Source organism: Pantherophis guttatus, chromosome 2, assembly GCF_059756535.1.
Source record: "Pantherophis guttatus breed Tessera chromosome 2, ASM5975653v1, whole genome shotgun sequence".
Lineage (NCBI taxonomy): Eukaryota > Metazoa > Chordata > Lepidosauria > Squamata > Colubridae > Pantherophis > Pantherophis guttatus.
The window spans coordinates 251,740,077-251,752,038 of record NC_142064.1 but is presented as its reverse complement, the minus strand read 5'-3'; the positions used below and the strand labels follow the sequence as shown (position 1 = coordinate 251,752,038).

At 39.7% G+C, this 11,962-nt stretch overlaps 1 non-coding gene across 1 annotated transcript; it reads left to right on the top strand.

The window, feature by feature from the left end:
* The first annotated feature begins 11,813 nt into the window (after nucleotides 1–11,813).
* Nucleotides 11,814–11,923, top strand: TRNAL-CAA (transfer RNA leucine (anticodon CAA)). Its single transcript has 2 exons — nucleotides 11,814–11,851; nucleotides 11,878–11,923. It is a non-coding gene; the product is annotated as a tRNA-Leu (tRNA).
* Nucleotides 11,924–11,962: the final 39 nt, after the last annotated feature.

Below are 11,962 nucleotides of genomic sequence, written 5' to 3'. Positions count from 1 at the left end.
TGATCTATATTGGTCTAGAGATTCTAGATCATTAAGAGTTTGGTTAAACCAGATTTAGGAAATAGATTTAGTTCATGTTAATTTAAAGGAACAAAGTTGCCAATTCTGTTCATTGCAAAAGAATAACCAATAGCTATTAATGGCATTTCTTGGTTCAAAACTTCCTAAATTATATTTCCTCATGTGAATGTCTCCAGATGTATACACAATTCCCATCTCTTTCTTTCGGGGAAGAAATTGTTGTGCAACAAAGAGGGCAAATATGTGTGATGGGTCTCATTTTGCATGCTTGCTTTTATCTGCACAAAATATTATATATATATTATGTTTCTTGTTCATGAAAGGCAAAGAAGTAAGAGTTAGGAACATCTATATGTATTTGTTTACTACTACTACTACTACTGCTGCTGCTACAGTAAGAACATCAATTAGAAGTAGGGCTACTAGATAAACCCTCTAACTTCTTTTTTTCAAAATTCTCTTAACCTGTCTGTTCTATCCTTTCCTATTGGTCAATGGACACGTGTGATGTCACAGCCCTCTTTATTCTCCTATGTGGGAGAGGGAGAGCTCACAATACTTATTATGAAGTGTTGGGCTTTTCGGGTACTACTGTTAACTCTCAAGGTAAAGCATTGTTCTAGCTGACCAATCAAAGGGCAAAGGACTGGTCCCTCATTTGAATACAAGTCAGTATATCACAGAAAAGGGAGAGACATTAGTGAGGCACTTATCACTACAAACTTCAGGTGAGCATAAGCACAGAAGATTGAAACAATGGCTATTGTCCAAGCCCAGAAAAAGTTACAACCTCAGAAGAAATTGAGACAGAAACAGAAGAGGAAACAAGGAAGAAATCGGCAACGAAGGAACTTGGCAATCAGTCAAATCAGGAAATGTGAGAGTTTTGAGGCTAAGATTTTGCCACCTCTTTTCCTTTCCCAACGAAAGATGCCTCTGTCAATGAAGGGGAATAAAAAGGCAGTCTTTGCACAACGATACCTCCTGGCAACACAAGACGGGGAGCAACAGTGCTACCTCAGCAATTACGTGTCCTCCCAAGCCAGCATGGGCATCAGTGAGGTGTATCCAGCAATTGTGTGGCAATGCAAGCCCCCTGTGGTGAAATGGCCGGTGACGGTGAGACATCAGCAGCAAAGTGCCCTCACCACCCACTTGTGCCAAGATGACCCACAAAGATATGTCTTCAGCAGTGCCGTACCCTCACCAGTTATCTGTGGCAAGATGGGGACCAAACTCTGCACTCTCACCACTAAAGATCTTCAGTACGAAGTGAATGAGATGATATCCAGGCAGTTGATACCATGCTTGTTTGCCAGTGACCCTAGCATCTCTCCTTATTAGCAGAGTCATCACGTCCTTCCTCCCTGGCTGGCCTAAATTAGTCTCTGAAGGAGAGAAGGAAGAGTACAAGTGGCCAGCCTGAGAAAAATCCCATCTTTCACCCAATGGAAAACCATCTAAGGTACCTCCCAAACCCAATCATTTTATGACAACAATCTTGCCACCTACAATAGTCAAGGAATATAGCAGATCTTCACACAGAATGGCCTTGAGAAGGAAAATCAGCCAAGCAGAGGACACAGTTTTCATTAGAAAAAGATCTTACTCCTCAGGGTGTTGTACTTCCAAACATTCATATTGTGACTGAAGAATTTCCCTTCAGAAACAGCAAAAGCAACTAGTTATTGACATACAAATAAAATGGGATTTAGAATGAGTGACACCTGTTTAACAGTGTTATGTATCTTGAGCATGTTTATTGCAAAATTTGGGGGTTTGCATACGTTGATTATGGTTCTAGCACCTTTTCCCAAATTCACATCTTCTCAAGCATTATAGATGACTGACACATGTGAGTTTTGCCCCTTAAATTTACAAACATACATGTACAGCACATAGTACTACGCTCTAACTTTCTACCATGAATTAATTTTGTGCTAGTGGTCATTTGTTCCGATTACAATAAAAGTGAAAAGGGTTGATATTCTGTCTTTTTGATATTAGCAGGTGTAACAAGCCAGGGGAGGAAATCCATTATTCCAAGATGACAGATACACATACTGAAGAGAAAAATAGTGTGTTTTACTGCATATAAAAATGCCATGCTCTTTATTTAGCAAGATCTGGGTTATAATAAATTCTGCAATGGCAATTCACTTTTGGTACCAATAACCACCTTGAGTTGCCATGGGCGAATAGGCGACAATATAAATTCAATAAATAAATATTTAAATAGTTAACCTCCAATTACCTCAGAATTAGCCTTGTAATTTTCCCCTCCCAATAACAGGATTTTGAGTTGATTTCCCCATGAATTTTTAATCCCCGGTTATGCAACAATTTCCTGGTGAACAAGTTCTCTCTTTGTATTCCGGCAAACCATTTATCCCAAATGATGTAATTGTTTTGAAGTGAACTTTTAATCCCAATGATACATCCACTAGCTGATTTTGACATGAAAATGTCTGTGGAAAATTACTTCAAATGCATTCCATACCTCGATCTACATTAGTGTGGCATACAAGATATAGATTGTAGTTTAGAGGCACCACCCCAGAAAAAGTAACATGAGTATAAAAATTACAGTTAAGAAGATATATAACAATTATAATGGCCTTGAGCCCAGAAGTCAATGAGAAACTGTTCTGGAACCCAGAGTCCCATGGAAAACTTAGAAATACAGAAGAGAAGAACCTTAAACTCAGACTTAGAATAACTTTGTCACTTTGAGTGTGTAAGAAGTTAGCACCCACCCCTATCCTAGAGGAATGAAATATTTTGGGAAATATTAAAAAGGCAGAATATTATGTTTCCCTGGATGAGAAATGGAGAAGCATGTTTTAAAGACGAAGTAGCTCCCATCTTCCTACCCGCACCCTTTGTCAAGAGGCCAGAGGCAGAAACTCAATCTTTGTCAATGGCCCATCATCTGCAACACAATAGGACCCATCTAGCAACAGAAACTCACCACATGGCACCTGGGAAGATTACATCAGCCAGCAAGGCTAGCTAAGACCCCCACCCCCTGGGAGTCTGACAACCAATCAGGATACTCTTTCTGGGCCCCAGGAAGTTCAAAGCCAGAGAGGGCATAAAACCTGGGGACTTGCTGTGTCTCGCCCCTTTTCTGTTCAGGAACTCAAACCATGTGATCCTGTCCACCATTAAACCATCTTTCCAAGCAGTCTCCATGTTTCCAGTGTCTTTTTCCCCACTTGGAGCTGAACCCAGAAGGATATTTCTTCCTACAAGTGTACACTAATCGGCATACATTAAAATGAAATTTCATTGTGTACAAGGGTCTCAAAGGGTCTCCACCTCTAATATACATTACATAAACATGACTAAATAAATAAATAAACAAATACAAAATTATGCATATACCCACATATATGACATGGAGAAACAACACAGTCTAGTTCAGATGTATACATGTACATGGCGTGAGAAACAAATCCTGCGAGCTTACCAAACAGATGGCATAAGGAACAAAGCTGTTACAGAATCTGGAAGTCCTGCTAGAAATATTTTGAAACCTCCTCCCAGAGGGGAGCAACAGAAACAGACTGTTAAGTGGGTGTGTGGGGTCTCTAACTATCCTTTGAACTTTAAGCATATAGCACTTATAAACAGTATCCTGAATAACGGGAAGCGAGCTTCCTATAATATTCTCAGCTGTCCTTACCACTCTCTGTATGGACTTTCTATCTGAGGCACTGCTGCCACCAAACCAAACAGTGATGCAGTTTGCTGAAACGCTCTCAGTCGTGCCTCTATAAAAAAGTGGCCAGGACAGAAGGAGAAAGATACGCTCTCCTGAGGTTCTCCTGAGGTTCAGAACCATGTTGATTGCAACAATCATTGGGTTCCTACTTTATAAAAAAGAGGGATCCTGAACAAAGGAAAAGCAAAGATTTTTACAGTTGACAGCTATAAGGCATGAAATTTCAGGGATCAGATTTGCTGAAACAGAGATGAGCACCACCCCCTAGAGTCAGGAACGACTAGCACATATATGCGAGGGGAACCTTTACCCTTTACCTTTTTTAAGGAAGCTAGGCAGGCCCTTGTTAGTATCTCAGTTAATTCTATTATTAGGCAAAATGGTCCTTTCAGGAGGGCAGCATTGTGAAGGAGAAGGAATGTTGAGGCAATCAAGCTGATCGAGGATGAAAGACTGGGATTCCTCTAGGTTGTAAGAGCTGCCCTTGGGCTATTCTCTGAGTGGGTTGAGGAGACTTATTTTGATGGGTTTACAGGAGGGTTTTATCTGGAAGCAGGGAGGACCAATTTGAATCAGATAGGACTAGACAAAAACAGAAGCTCAGTTTGACCCTGCTCATGTCCAAAAAGTAGGGAGGGTGAAACCTCCATGTTATTTGGTACATTTATTTTCTCCAGAACACAGTGATAGCACACTGAATTCAGAGAGGAACAAAGGAAAGTTTCGAGTACAAGAGAAGGTTGCCACTTTATGCAAAGAAGGTGTGCTTTAACATATACATCAGTCGTGGTTTTACCAAGGCCTGGCAAGCAGCAATACAAATAGGAGAAATTTAGAGGGCATGCTAGAACAATCTTCATTTGGAAAAGTCATTGCTGGGTTCTCTTGCTTTTGCTCCCTGTTGCTACCAGAATTGCTGCAAGCAAGGGGTTACAGAAGGGCCTATGGAAAACACCCCGCCCCGCTTTCCTTCAAACTGGAACAGTTTTTCCAACCAGACAGGCCTGCCAGAATCTTCCTAGTGCAGTGGGCCTTTGGGTTTATTATAGAAGGGGTCTGTTAATTACAATCAGCATTTTTTGAACCTTTGGCTCTATAAAACCTCAGACTCTGGAGCTAAAGAAATAATAGGAAGATTTTGAGAAACTGAGTGGTAAGGAGTCACCTAGTTTACAGTGCATCCAAGGACACAATGGGAAAAAGTGTTCCAAACAATCTAATTGAATATTACAGTAATGATTGATTGATTGATTGATTGACAGACGGACGGACGGATGGATTATGTGCCATCAAGTCAGTATTGACTCTTAGTGTACACTTAGATAGATTTTCTCCATAACAATTTGTACCTAACTTGGTCTGTCAGGTCTTCTAATGTTGTACCTATCGCTGCTGTAATTGAGATGATCCATCTTGCTGCTGGTCATCCTCTTCTCTTTCCTTCCATCTTACCCAGAATTACAGCTTTTTCCAGGAAGCTAGGTCTTTGAATCATGTGTCTGAAGTAGGAAAATTGGAGCCTGGTCATTTGTGCCTCAAGTGAGAACTGGTTTGATTTGTTCAATGAAGCAATTGTTTGTTTTCTTGGCTGTCCACAATATTTTCAGTAGTCTTTCCAGCACCAAAGTTCAAAATTGTCAATATCCTGCTTCTTCAAAGTTCGAATTTTCACTTCCATAGAGTGCTACAGGGAATGCCATGGTCTGCACAATTCTGATCTATATAGTATAGTGACATCATAGGTTTTTTTTAAAAAAAAATCCTTGGCAATCAATCTGTTCATCAGTTTATACCAGTTTTGCAATAAAAATCAGTGCAAGAGACTTGAGGAAATAACAGTAATAATTTAGCAATTATTAGTAATGATTTATTTAGCAATAAATAGCCTTTATTGCTAAAAAAAAAATCTGCCCAACATCAAAAGATTCCTGTGCCCCTACTTTAGGTGAGATGCATCTCTTAAACTTGAATGTGCATCATTTTCTTTCTTTACCAGTCTAGCAGAGGATTTCAGTACTGTTCCATCCAGTACTGAATTGCTTACAGCTTACTTTTCACCTGTCCCAAATCAGAGAAGACCTGCAGCCTAGTCACAAGGAGCCATACCATTTCCCCAGCCATTATCTGCCTGTCTACTCTCTTTTTCCTAGTCAAAGGTTCTTTAAGCCCTTATTTTCTCCTCCAACTTCAGTCTTGGAATCAGAGCATCTACCAGTCTGACCAGTGCAGACATAGACAACCATATTCCAGATATTGGCCATCCAAATAAAGACCTGCTACAGTGCTCAGAACTGTCTTCACTGTGCCTATTGTAACAAGCTAGAGAAGGGGGGTAATCCTTCTAGCGAGTTTGGATCGTTGTGGTTGTGATCTGCCCAGAGTTGTGTTTTTAATGAGTGATCATCCAAATCTTTTAAGCAAACTGGTCCCAAGAGAACAGATATGCTTAGATAAGAAGAGAAAAAGTGGACTTTATTGCAAATAAAATCATTGTGCCTTTTGTTTGGCAAGGAGGCCCAGAATATTTGCCAAAAAAGGTACTGTACAGGCATGATGCTAAACTCTGGAGCACATAGCTCTCGTTTTGCCACCGTGGTATGCGCCACCATGGTATGAAGTGGTTAGAGTGCAGTACTGCAGGCTATTTCTGCTGCCTGCTGGCTGCCTGCAATTTGGCAGTTCGAATCTCACCAGGCTCAAGGTTGACTCAACCTGTCATCCTTCAGAGGTCGGTAAAATGAGGACCCAGATTGTTGGGGGCAATATGCTGACTCTGTAAACTGCTTAGAGAGGGTTGTATACTGCTTTACAGTACTTGTCTAAGTGCTATTTCTATTGCTATTGCTATTTCTCCAAACATTTGATTAGGACTTTGTAGATGACACATGCTAAGATTATAGGACCCCATATTGTGCTTCTCTCTTACAGTCACTAATTACAAGACAAGACTGCTATCTTATCATGTAAAATCTGTCATTATTTGTGCCAGTATTTGAATATGGTGCTTCCAAGCACTCCAGAATTCCCGCTTCCAATGAAGGGGATTAAATTACCAAGTGAGCTTTTAACCCTAAATGACCTTATCAAGATTGCTGAGTGTTTTATCACAGTGTTTTCTGGAAAATTCCCTCAATGCTACAGCAAGGAATTTAAGTAATAATCATTTGTGGAAAGCAAGGAAGGTGACCTTGATGGAAATATGCAGGAACCACTACATGGGCAAAAGGAACGTATTTCAAATCTAAAGCAACAAGATAACATTTGGCAATGGCTCAGGCAGACACCTCCTTAATTCACTGAAATATACTGCTCAAAAAAATAAAGGGAACACAAGCAGAAGACATCTGAGATCTGAATGAATGAAATAGCCTTATTAAATACTTTGTTCTTTACATACAGTAGTTTATACACTGCTCAAACAACTAAAGGGAACACAAAACTACTGTATGTAATGAACAAAGTATTTAATAAGGCTATTTCATTCATTCAGATCTCGGATGTCTTCTGCTTGTGTTCCCTTTATTTTTTTGAGCAGTGTATAAGGAGGTACAGCACAATCAGACTTGCAATATTCTATTACAGCCAGTCTCCATAACTAAAAAATGTAGTTGATTTCTTGGTCTGGTCTACCTAATGGGAATGACAGTGGTTCTTCAAGCTGTCGCTGTTCTCCAAATAAGTAATTCATCACATTTTATGATCTGGGTAAAAAGTGTTTATTCAATGAACAAAGAAACATCCACTCCATTGTTTCAAACCTTGTAGAAATTAGATTTAATGCAGGGGAGCTGACTTCCACTGGGATTCATTATGCCATGCACAGACCAGGATCTGCTTTCTTCCAATGAATGCAAGACAAGAGAGGGGAAAAAACCCAACCAATTTTTTATTATGCAGAAAGACTATGGTTTAACAGCAGTTAGATTCTGAAATGACATTCTATCAAATTTATTCTTCCTGTTTAATCCAAATTTTATGTCATCACCTCACCCACCTTCGCAGGTAGCAAAGAGAAATGGCTCACAGAGGCATATTATGAGGAGATGCTATCTGCTCAGGTACTATGGTTACATCTCAAAACAGAGTATTGTTCTAGCCAACCAATCAGAAGGCCAAGAGCTAGTCCCTCATTTGAATGCAAGCCGTTATATCATAACAAATGTAAAGGAGATACAGAGGCATTCATCACCAAGACACAGGAGTGAACATAGACAATTGAAACCATGGCTGCTACCTACAACCAGAAGAAGAAGAAGCAGCCTCAGCGAAGAAAGAAACGGCAGCCAAGGAAGCCGCAAAAAAAGCAACGTCAGAGCAACTTGAACACAAAGCCAGTGAAACATCCTTCCAAAACCTTTGTGCCAAAGGTGCTGCAAAATCTGTGCCAAGGAAAAGCATCCCAGCTGGCTAAGGCCAATGAGAATGCAATCTTTACCCAGCGCTGTATCCTCACAACCCAAGATGGGCAGAAGCAATGTTTCCTCAGCAACTATATGTCCTCACAAGCCACTGTGGGCCCCAGCGCTGGGACCCCGGCAGTGATATGGCCTGGCAAGGCATCCATGACAAGTTGGCCAGCAACAATGTGTACTCCGCAACACAGTTCCCTCAACAACCAGTTGTGGCAAGCTGGGCAGCAATGCATCCTCAGCAATACAGTGCCTTCTCCAGCTCTCTGTGGCAAGATGGGTAACAATGTCTGCACTCTCAGCTCCAAGGATCTCCAATACGAAGGAAACGAGATGGTGCCCCGTCAGTTGATACCATGTGTGTTTGCCAATGATCCCAATGCCTCTCCTTTTTAACCGCATGTGGATCCCTGGCTGGTCTATATAAGAGAAGAATTGGCCAGCCTGATCTTCCCATCATCCACCCTGCACCCAGGGAACCAAGAAGTCTAGCATCTGGAAAAAAAATAAATGACTTTGCCCACTTCTTAAAGACTTAAACAACGTAGCCAGCCTTAAGATTTTACAAACTGCTCAATCACCAGAGGAATCCTACTTTTCACTAGAAGAAAAATCCTATTGTTTCAAAGGATGTTGGATTTTCCATCTTACCCAGCATGTAAGAAAGCTTCCTTCAAGAGGAGATAAAACAATTAAACAATTAAACTAAACAAAAACTAATAAAGTGGGATTTAGAACCAATACCTTCAATATCTTAGCAGTTTCTTCTGCATTTGTCGTTCAGTATGCAATGCAAAAGCATTGTATGTTAGAATTTTCATACTTTATTTCCTACCTGCCTATGCATGAAACATATAAGATAGCTAACAATTATAAAGAGTCAACGTTTATAAATACAATTAACATTGCTATTATATTCTCTAAAATTTGAAAAGGCTTTTTTTTCCCCCAAGCCTCCTTCTCAGCTAAGGCACTTTCTGCTAAATATATCTAAAAGTTGGATCTAAAGTTCTAAGGAATGGATGATTCTTACTGATAGGATAATATATTTTAGCAAGTCATTGTCCTCTTCTCCTTGTAGATGTTGGTAAATAAAGGGTTTATAATCCATTCCTTAAACTATTGTTCTTGGGTAATTGTAATAAGTCCTACGCATAAGAAAATTATTCCCAAATATTGAACCATTGCATTAAATCAATACATTTTATATTGTCAGGGATTATGATATCACTCTCTCCTAGGACTACTGTGTTCAAGTTAAGTTTTTTTTTTTAATTTTTTTTTTTAATTTGATTTATATGCCACCCTTCTCCGGAGACTCAGGGCGGCTTACAATGCGTTAAGCAATAGCCTTCATACTTTTGTATATTTATACAAAGTCAGCTTATTGCCCCCACAAACTGGGTCCTCATTTCACCTACCTTAGAAAGGATGGAAGGCTGAGTCAACCTTGAGCCTTGGAGAGATTCGAACCAGCAGTAATTGCAGGCAGCTGTGTTAATAACAGGGTGCTTAGACCACTGTACTATCAAGGCTCTTGATCTGATCCAATGTCCCAATATATAGAGTTTATATGGGGAGCAATCCTTTGCACATTTCCACAATCACAGTGTCCCACTCTTCCCCATAGGCATGTATCAGTTCACAATTACAACAATAATAACAACAACATTCAGTGACACAGTTACAATCACAAAACCAACACAATCTGTAGAGTGTGAAGTTCCACAGCTGCTTTTGGGATCTTCAGATAGAATAACATAGGCCACCACTCAGGCCGGAAATACCAAAAAGTTGCTACTCCTGCAACGAGAAAAATCACGAACGAAACCCATGCATACCACAATGACCATGTCAGTTTTTGGAAATGTTTATTCTCAGAGGGTCTTCTCCAGGAATCACTTGCCACCCTTTAAGTTCTTCCACTATGTTTACATGGGTGTAGTGGTTTGACCCTTTGTCTTTAGTTCGGACTGCTATTTCAGTGGTCAACAGAGCATTGCTCAAAAAGCACCAAAGGCCCCACAGTTCAACCCCGAGCTACAAATATTCTCTTCTGTAAGTCTCCATGACATGACCTTCCCCTGTCTAACCCATGAGAGGGACACCCCAGGGGGGAAATCAGTGGTGAAATCTGAACCAGTTTGCTACAGCTTCACTGGCCATGCATGCGCGCTGCGCCAAGCATGTGCTACACATGCATACATGCGCAGTTTACACCAACGCGTGTTGCATGCACATGCACACTATGTGCCAAAAGGAGGCTTGGGAAGGTAAGTAGAAGAGGGGAGGGGATCAGCTGTGGCACGCGATCTTGGGAAACTTTTAAAAAACTTTTTAAAAGCATTTTTTACTTTAAAAATGTTCGGGCGAATAGGTTCGGGTCAATAGGTAGTAAAAAATGCTTTAAAAAAGTTTTTAAAAACTGTGCCAAGCGATCGTAGGAACCTTCTTTTGTTTTTTTACTTTTTTAAAGCATTTTTTTCACTACCTATTCACCTGAACGGGTAGTAAAAAATGCTGTAAAAAGTAAAAAAAACCCTATTCTATCAATGGTTAGATAAAAAGAATATGGAAATGAAATATGGCAGAGACTTTTACAATACAAAAAGTGCAGAACTATGCGAAATATAACATATAGATGTATTATTATTGGATAAATATGAATGTTATATTAAAAATTAAAGCAAATTTTAGAATACTTTGAATGATAATGAGGGAAGAAATAGTCATAGTCAAATAAATGATTAATGAGGATAACAATATAAAGATATATATTAGGTCGATGATATGAGAATCTAGGTAAATTGTAAATTGTAAGCTATGAATTTGGTGAACGATGCACAAAAGACTTGTAACCAACCGACACACTATTTGCAATTGAAGATGATTTTATGTTTGTTTGTTTAAAAATAAAAAAATATTTAAAAAAAAAAAAGTTTAAAAAAAGTTCCCAGGATCCTGCGCCGTTCAGCTGATTGTTGGAACTTTTTTTTACGTTTTTTTACTACGGGTTCTTCACCCATTCAAGGGTGCGTGGCTATAATTTTAACTCCAGGGACGAATGACATCACAAGTATTCATGTAGAGCAATATTGATTTTTTTTCTCAGAAACCCTTCCCACTTTTAAAAATGATGGAGGACCCCAAAAGAACCCGAGTGTACGTGTGTTATATATTTACTGTATTAAAATTAATTTTTTAAAAATTAAAGTTGCCACCTTTAGAGAAATTGCATTGTGTAAAAACAATAATAATAAATCATTAGGTTATTTATTAACTTAAATAAAACCGTACAACCTGTATTTTTAAACAATACTAATCATAAGAAGAGCGGCTTTGTTCTGCATTGTTGTAAATATCTTCAATACCTGACAAATAATTTTGATTTTGCAATTATATCTAACGGAGTAAGAGGAAAGAGCGATTACCCAGACCGCGTTTTCCTCATTTTGTTCACAAGGAAATGTGACTGGATTTGGTTTGTGCAACATAGACGCTGCCCTTTTTTTCTCCGTAATATCCAAAAGGCGACGCCTTGTAACAAGGAAGGGGAGCGCCTCCAAATTCGGGGAGGGGGATCCGCAACACATTCACAAATGAATTAGCATGGGAACAATTAGGTAACTACTTTCAGAAGCCTTATTACCCCAGATGTCAGGATGGCCGAGTGGTCTAAGGCGCCAGACTCAAGGATCGCTCCTTTCCCAGTGTTGGGTGTTCTGGTCTCCGAATGGAGGCGTGGGTTCAAATCCCACTTCTGACATAAACCTTTTTTCCTCCCCACCCCAAATCTCTCCCTTTT